The 8635-nt window shown below is 37.8% G+C and overlaps 1 long non-coding RNA gene across 2 annotated transcripts in view; it reads right to left on the bottom strand.

The window, feature by feature from the left end:
- Window positions 1–284: 284 nt before the first annotated feature.
- The window catches only part of LOC111731614, a 78190-nt gene continuing 69839 nt past the window's right edge, over window positions 285–8635 (bottom strand). For both annotated transcript variants that reach the window (XR_002777225.1, XR_002777228.1), the window contains one exon: window positions 285–1621. This is a non-coding gene — a long non-coding RNA (uncharacterized LOC111731614). The remainder of the gene's footprint in view (window positions 1622–8635) is intronic.

Below are 8635 nucleotides of genomic sequence, written 5' to 3' on the forward strand. Positions count from 1 at the left end.
TACGATGTAGGTTCATAACCCAGATTTCCTGGAAGTCATTTCATGCAAACTGAAAGTGAGATTATAAATACACAATATCACCATCATGAGTTTGAGAGCCAGGTTATTTATCCTATTAGGGATGAATCATTATAACTAAAGTTATTGGTCAAATTAGAGCAATTCCTTATTGAGAAGCAAAATAAAAAAATTTAGAAATTAAATAAAAAGGAATGGTATGAGAATTCTCATGAAATTCTTTAGGGAGCAATATAATGTCCCATTCAAAGAACACTTGAAATCCATTTTATATGGAGCAACATTGTTTATTCAATAAGAGAGAAATAGCATTTACACAATTCATTTCTCATATGACACACGGTACTATTGTATGTATTGGCAGTATGTATTGGCAGCTTAATTAAGAAGACTATTGATAATGTTAAAAAGCTGGCACATTTTCAATTCCGATGGATACTACTAAAGACAAAGACATGTCAATTATTGGCTCATACATACTAAAATGGGTCACAGACAATATATTAAATGTCTAGTGTCTAAAATCACATTAGTGTCTTAAAACTGGAAAAATCATGACCTACTCCAAGATAAGAAACAATTTTTTTGGAAAAACTACATAGTCACTCACTCAACTTATAGAACACAGAAGACAACACAATGAATACTGAAAGAGCCAAATTTTCATACAGAGCCATTGTCCAGGTCTACTTGGCTCCTTCCCTGCCCTGTCTTGGGTGCATGAGCCGGGACCCCCAAGTCTGATCCAAACCTTCCCTTTCTCCAGGATGCTATTAACTCATAGGGAATGGCAGGTAGGTCCTTAGGGCATGGAAATTTGAGGCTACTGAGACAACAGATATAATTCACCTCTCAAGAAATGTACAAACACAACATATTTTCCAACAATCTACACCTAAAGAATGAAAAAGAATTTGATTCAAATTAAATCCAAATAATGTGTTAATATCTTTCAAGTCTACTGAATATTTATGGAATCAACAAAATGGATCCTATCTATTAGAAGTGCAAAAAAATAAAACTAAGATGTCCTGAGTTGCCTACATTAGTTTTTGTTTGTTTGTTTTTCTAGTAAAGGAACTTAAAATGCTTACAGAACACTTTTTCATTTGTTTGCTGTCTTAGAGACACACTTAATTAAGAACAGAAGACCCCCCTCCCAAAAAAATGCACTGAAACTAACTGTAAATCCATTGAAGGCAGGGACCACATCTTATTTGTACAGTGATTTACACATAGCAAGTACTCAAGTAAGCTGAAAAAGCAATGCATGTTTCAATTTGCATTAATTTGGAAGGCTTGCAGTGATTTAAGGAGCAGCTGAGATGACCAGAATCAGTTCAGTCTTTCCTGATTTCTGGCTAGGGAGGCACTGTCTCGAAAACTTCCTTTGCTGAATGAAGCTTGCTTGTGTAACGCTGGCTTCATTAACTGCTGACCACGGTGGCATTCTTAATATCTGGATTTGTTTTCATTTTTGCTGATGGTAACAAGGTGATCCCCCAACGGTTGTTCTTCCAAACAAGAAAATGTGAAAGATGACTTGAAGCAGGGATTCAGTGAAGCAGGTATTCAGTCTACCCCTGTCCTACAGATAGTATATCTGTGAACAAAATGGAAACAAATTATTAATCCGAGTCCTTTTCAGAAGTACAATGGTTGGTCTTTTGCTGATCGCTAATATTTTAAGCTTCATATTTCAAAAATATAACCAAGATCTTTTATGGTGATAATGATGTTTAAAAGTTTTCTTTCCTTACCTTAAATAGTGACTTTGAAATCCATGTCACCTCCAGGTGCACATCCAGAAGTAACAAAAGCAGAAATACCAAATATCTGTGCATTTTGAAAACGAGGTTTCCCTACTAGATTTTGTATTTTCTTTCCTTGCCTTGATAAACAGGAATAATATCCCTGCTGAGGTCGCACACCTCTCCCCTCATAAACAGTATAAGTCCCTGCCTGTGTCCCATCATGTAGCACCAAAGTAGATAGCTGGGAAACAACAGCTGCAGATAAAGAAGCCTATTGTGAAGCAATCTGGCGGGGCAGGAGCACACTTTCTTCCGCAAAGGCTCTGAGCTAACCAGGTGGATAAAAGAGGCTCAAAAGAACACTTTAAACATCAGCTCCAGCGACAAAGGCCCCATGAGAGAAGCATGAAAGGATCCAGGTAGGCCCACCTTAGGCTTTTCAGTCATACCCAAGCATACATATATTAGTAACACTATCTTAGACCAGGAAAGATAGATATCTTTGGAAGAAACATTTCTATTCATTCACATGCTCAAGGGCTACTGTCTCTCTGGAATGTCCCATTACAGACCCACTGCAGTGAGATGCAAAGCCAATGAACAAACAAGCTTAGCCTTAACACTCTTAATTTATTTGCCAATTTACTAATTTGAGTTTTTAAAAATAGACCAGAAGCAATTGCATACGTGTTTAAAATGTCCTTCAGTTCATTTTAAATGTCATACCACATGAGCATTTAAAATCCACTTGGAATCATTTTAGGTTCTTCCTTCTCTATCAGTTATAACAAACCTGTCACTGAAGCCTACTACTTCTTAATTTAAAATGTCTTTTGCAATCCCCTTTTCTTCTGAATTTCTATTAAATCCTCCCCCTTTAGTCAGACCCTATTCTCCACACTCTGGAATATGACAGCCTCCTAGTTACACCTAGGTCTCCTCTGCTGTAGTCTCGACTCCTTCCAAGTAATGCTGCCTCCACTGGGCCTCTAGTTCAGCTGTTCATTCCAAGATCTCTCTGAGCTGGGGCCCCTGAAGTCTTCATTTAAAAGGTTCAGTGCAGCTATGATCTTCAGCCCACTCTCATCAGGCAGGCAAAAGAGAATCAACCTCAGCCCACCAGACTGAAGGACTGGAATTCTTTTTTTGGCCACAAATGCACTGAATTTCACTGAGTCTGCTCTACACTGCTTCATTATTTCTCCCTTTATTTCCCATCTAACTCCAGCCAATCTTCAGAACTGGCTTCTACCCTGACCAGCTTTCCCATTTCCTACAATGCCTTGTGCCTTGCCCCAAACCTAACTCTACTTGACTAGGGCCTTGATCCAACCCTGCCCCAGCTCCTATTCCAGGACTCCAGGTGCTAGCTGGGATCCAGCTGGGATGATTGCCATTGCCACAATGCCACCATTCCTGACTCTGAATCTCATCTGCTATCTATATTTTAGTGGCTCTAACCTCCTGCTGAATTGAATCTCCTCAGATCCAATATTTTTCCCAAACCAATACCAAGATCATCACATCCTTTGGTCACTGAGGACTGGATTACCAGCTAACACTAGGATTACTGGCTAACGCTAGGGCAGTCAGGCTCCCAATCCCTGATCTATCTAGTCTTGACTTCATCTTGTTCCTTGGCAACCTATGTTGAGATCCTGCATAGGAACCCCCTATTCCCACCCTAAACAAATTCTAACACTATATTTTTATAATATCTACCTTTTATTAATTCATTGTTGGTCATTTATGAATTTATCCTCACTTAATTTCATAAAAAATTAGTTAACATTAACTTAGTTTTTTAAAAAAAAAATCTTACATGACTGCATATAGCCTAACCCCTGCCTAATTTTTAAAGTATTCCACTTTCTTATTCTACTTCATTTCCTAGTCTCTAACATGAATTTTCCGCTTAAGGCACATAGGTCTACTGCCCTCTCAGCTCATTCTTAATTTTTGTTCATCCTCTCTTTCTGCCTTCTTTAATTATCTCTGCCTTCTTAATCACCTCATTTGTGACAAGATCTAAGAAGCTTCCCCCAAGAAACAAATCCACATTGACTTATCCCTTATTTGAATTCCTCTGGAATAAACAATATCACGCAGTTTAAGTACTTGGTTCTCGCTAAATGTTTCATATTCATTAGCTCCCTAGACAGACAATTCTTTGAGAACTGGGAGAAAGGCCACGTCCTATACGTGCCTCCAAAACACTTGATGTTGACCTCTAGTGGGAGAGCAAAGTTCCACTTCCATCTTTTCCCTACCCTTACTCCATTCCCCAGCCCCACTCCCATGGAGGAAAAGAGACAAGGTGACTGAATCAAGTTACTGGATTCAACTAAACCTCTTAAAAGGGAGTGAAGCTTCAGGTATAATGAGAGGAAAGGTTAAAGTTCTGTCTTCTGTAGGCTGTGGTCTGTTTGGAGTTTGTCTCTTGAGGTTCTCTCTCTTTGCTTCTCTGTACTTCCATGTAGCCAGTGAGGCAAAATAGGTCTGGAACTGCCTCTCACTTGGGAGATGCTTCCCAACATCAGCCCAACCACCACCCCACCCCCTGACCCCACCGCCATTAAAGCCTTGGGGAGACTAATTAGACTAGTTCTAACTTAAACCTTTATCTTTCTTTTATGTTTTTCTCCTGTCTCATCTAGCCACTAGTGAAGTGGGATCTAAAGAGCTATACTTGGGAGAGAAGGACCAAGGAGACCTATCCATACAAGACACAATATTTCCAAGCAGCTCCACACTGAGCTGAGCTCATGAGAGACTGCATTAGATTTGGGGGTATGGGGGGAGCACTCAGGTAACAAATAAGAATATATGGATATGTACTTGAGATCTAGCCTGTGGTTATCTCCTCCAAGTATCTGTAGCCCCAGGAGATACCTGGGTAAATTCGGTGAGTCCATCCATCTCCACATACCTACTATCTAAGTATATTCTCAATAAATACTTGTGAATTGATTTTTCTATAGTAAATATCTAACTTTATCAGAATAGACCAAGAATTCCAGGAAACTCTGAAGTTCTGGGCCAGTGTTGTTTATAGATTTATGTACTGAATACATGCCATCTATTAAACCATTTCTCTAAGAACACATTGCTTACAACATAGATCTTTGAGTTTGAGATCTTCTTGAGAGTGAGACTGCAAGCAAGACAAATCCTGGGGGTTTTGCAAGCCTTCCTGCCAAAGATTAAAGCCAGTGGGCTTCTCCTACTGTGAAATTTTGAATTAGCACTTGCAGATGACCAGAGTCTACTGTAGAATCAAGTAATAATCATGTCGTCTCACACATTTTGAATATCTAAATATATCATACAAACTATACACATGCACATGGAAAGAAATGAATAATGGATGTAGGCATATCCCAAAGTCATGAGATCATTTGTCACTTGTTCAAGTCTGTGGCCAAAACTCCACTTGGAAACAATGCTCTTAATTAGCATGCAATGTAGAGACTGCCAATTGCCTGCTTCTCCCCTTTTTCCTTTATTAATAGAACCCCTGAATTTTGAGAGGTACATGGCCACAAAGACTATTAATTCCAGGTTTTCCTTAAAGCTAATATGGCTAGCAGAATATGAGCAGAAGTTAGGAATCCAACATCTAGGGAATGCCTTTAAAGATAATATTTACGTATCTTCAGATGTATGGATGAGGTCAACTCAGGGGCAGCAGAGAGTAGTAAGATGGAAGTTCATTTCACCCTTACACAACAATCTAGGCATAAGCAGTCCAGAGCTGATATGACAGCTCTACTCTGTCAGAGAGCTCCTTCTAGCTTATTTAAGCCATTATATTCTGGAGTCTCTTAACCTGCACATTGGTTAGGTTGCTGTAACAAACACAGCCATATAATTCTAGCTCTGCCACTTAGACAGAGCTAGACAAATTATTAAGCACTATGAACTTGTTTCTTTGTCTATACCTACTTCATAGGTTGTTGTTAACATAAGACAGTATCCCTTTTTTTTTTGCTTCCCATTATATCTAGCACAGTATCTGTATATAGTAAGCATTCAATAAAAATGAGTTATTATCGCTGTTCCTGTTGATATGCAAATCTAGACAATGCCATACTTTAACAACTAACCATTAGGTACTTCTAATAAAAATCTGAAATAATACAACCAATCAACATGGTGTGCATTCGCTTCTGACCCAAATCTTAGAAAACATGATCTGACAAAAGGTTTTTATCTGACTTGTGAATTTATTTATATGAAAATTCTTATATGTTAAACTATTGGTTGTCAATTTAATGAATTGAATTGAATTTTTAAATTATCTGCATAAATTGGGCAGCCCTGGAAAGTCAAAGACACATAGCTCCTATAGTATTGGTTCTGTCTCCTCTAGTTTTTATTACAAGTTTCCATTGTGCGTGCATATGAATGAGAAAAAAAAAATGATCTTTATAACACATTATGGTTCCAAATTTTTATTGTAATAGTTCAGAATCTCATGAAAAATAATTGTTTTCCCAAAAGAAGATGGTACTTCTTGATTCTACAAAAATAGCATGGATGAGAGTTTTCAGTAAAACACATTTCTGCTACTGAAGAGTACTTAATAAGCACACATACCTGGCTATTTTCATTTCACCATGAGTGGCACCCATTTGTCAGTCATCAAAGTAATTCAGTCTGATCTGTTGAGTTGATGGATTCTGACAAACTGTATAAGCCCATCAATAAGGGGAGGATAAATTATAGTCTCTATGCAGGACATAATAGTGCTTGCATTTCTCATCCATACAGCCCTATGAAGCTTAAGGGAAAGCAACAAGATGAAAATAAAGTTGAATATGGACTTACTGCTCCTCTCTCCAACAAATGATATGAGCTGATACATAAAGTTCTATTTCTTTCTGGCTGATATAAAGACTTTTCATAAAGGACACAAAGATTACGCACAAAATTGACTATTCAGTAATTTAAGTCACACTTGAGGCTTTGTGCTTCCACTTTTAAAATATTATTCTCTCCTCTTTCAGCCTACCTACCTATATAGCCATTTTCCTTCTCTATAATTTTTTACTTACACACTTAAAATTCTCATCAGAATGAAGATGATATCTAGAGTAAAATTCATTAATTAGGTGAATTGAAGAAGACAAGTCTGAATTAATGAAAGATCTAAATAAAGTATGGACTATTTTCAAAAAAGACCGTGATAACAGCAACATCTAATGCTTGAGAGTTTACTACCTGAAAATCACTGAGCTGAACACTTTACAGGCGTTATCTCACTGAGTCCTCAGAAAAGCCTAGAGCACATACTATCATCCTATTTACACAAATTAGAAAACAAAACCTGACTGATATAAAGTAACTTACCTAAGGCCACATAGCTAATGAGTCACAAAACTGCTTTCAGACTTGAGTTTGTCTGAGTCCAAAGCCCATGGTCTTTACCACTACATCAAACTGCTAGTGTCTTCCTTTAATCAATAATAATAATAAAGCAATAACTTAGATTATGTTAACAAAACTTTAAAGTGATGAGGAACCTTGCTTTACTGAAAAATGATAAATATTTAAAATTAGCTTACTAATTATTTTATTTACGAAGTACATAATGCACAACGGGCACTTTCTATCTATTAAATCTAACCCTCACAGCAACCCCATAAATTAGATAATTGTCTTCATTTTACAGATGAGGAAAAAGATATTCAGAGAAGCTAAGTAATTTGCCGAAGGTCACATGGCTAGTGGGCAACACAGTCCTTGCACTATGCCATTCTGCCACACTACCTCATTGTCTCTCCTGCAAAGACTTTCTCCAGAGTGCTTGAAAAGACGGCTTTTTAAAGTAAATAGTGCCATCCTCCTGTAAGTATATTTATACTATTTATTAGCTCAGCAAAGCTTTTATTCAGAGACAATGAAAAAGTAAACTTTAACCCAGGCCCTGCCCTCATTATCATAAATTCCGAATTTAGTGAAGTCTGTGTTAATGGGTTTTACTGTATATAGAAAAGAGTTTAATAGTCACTTAGCTCTGCTCTATCTCCATTAACAAATCTAAAAAGCCATACAAAGGTGAAGGAAGGAAGAGCAGTGACCTCAAAACTAAAACAGATAAGAAGTGCCTATAATTTGTACTCCAGCAAAAAGTCATACTACATAACACATTTCAATACAACAATACAGTATATATGCCAGTATGTAACAACAAATTCAATCCTACAAGTTTAAGTGCTCTATTCATCAAAATTAATTCTAATCAGATGTCCATATTAAGAAATACGGCCATAACAAATCAGCAATAATAATTAAAAGTCCATTTCAAATCTCTTTGGTGAACAGTGAAATGATCTAACATAGCCAGGCTGCCTAGTCCTTTCTGCAGTGCTGTGTAAATGTGCACATTGTGTGAAAAGTCCTGGCTGTTTAACATGGTCATCTTTGCTACTCATTCCGCATTTGTTTCTAATGAAGACATGCTTCCGTGTGTACCCTGAGTGAGAAAAATGTACAAGTTGTGACAGTCAAGCACATGTCTGCTCCCAGAGCCAAGTCTATAATACACAGTGTTTTCTCACGTTAGGTCATCACAGAGTTGCAAAGATTCCAAACAAATTCTACGTGCTTTGGAGAGGGCTACCTGAAGCAGTCAGGATCCCTAGCTCTGTCATGTAGCATCATGGTTTTTTTTTTTGTCGTTAGGTCAGCTTGTAAATGAGCTACCACAAGGCTCTTTGTAAGGGAGATAACCTTGGGACACAAGCAAACAATCCAGGTAGAGGGCAGCCCAACTATTCTTTCAGGACTGACGCACTGTTGGGTAGGTGGTGGAACCAGATTTAAGGTCATTTGTGGTCTGGCTAGACTCTCAGTAGGTC

The sequence above is a fragment of the Pteropus vampyrus genome, unplaced genomic scaffold, assembly GCF_000151845.1.
Source record: "Pteropus vampyrus isolate Shadow unplaced genomic scaffold, Pvam_2.0 Scaffold11, whole genome shotgun sequence".
NCBI classification, from domain to species: Eukaryota; Metazoa; Chordata; class Mammalia; order Chiroptera; family Pteropodidae; genus Pteropus; species Pteropus vampyrus.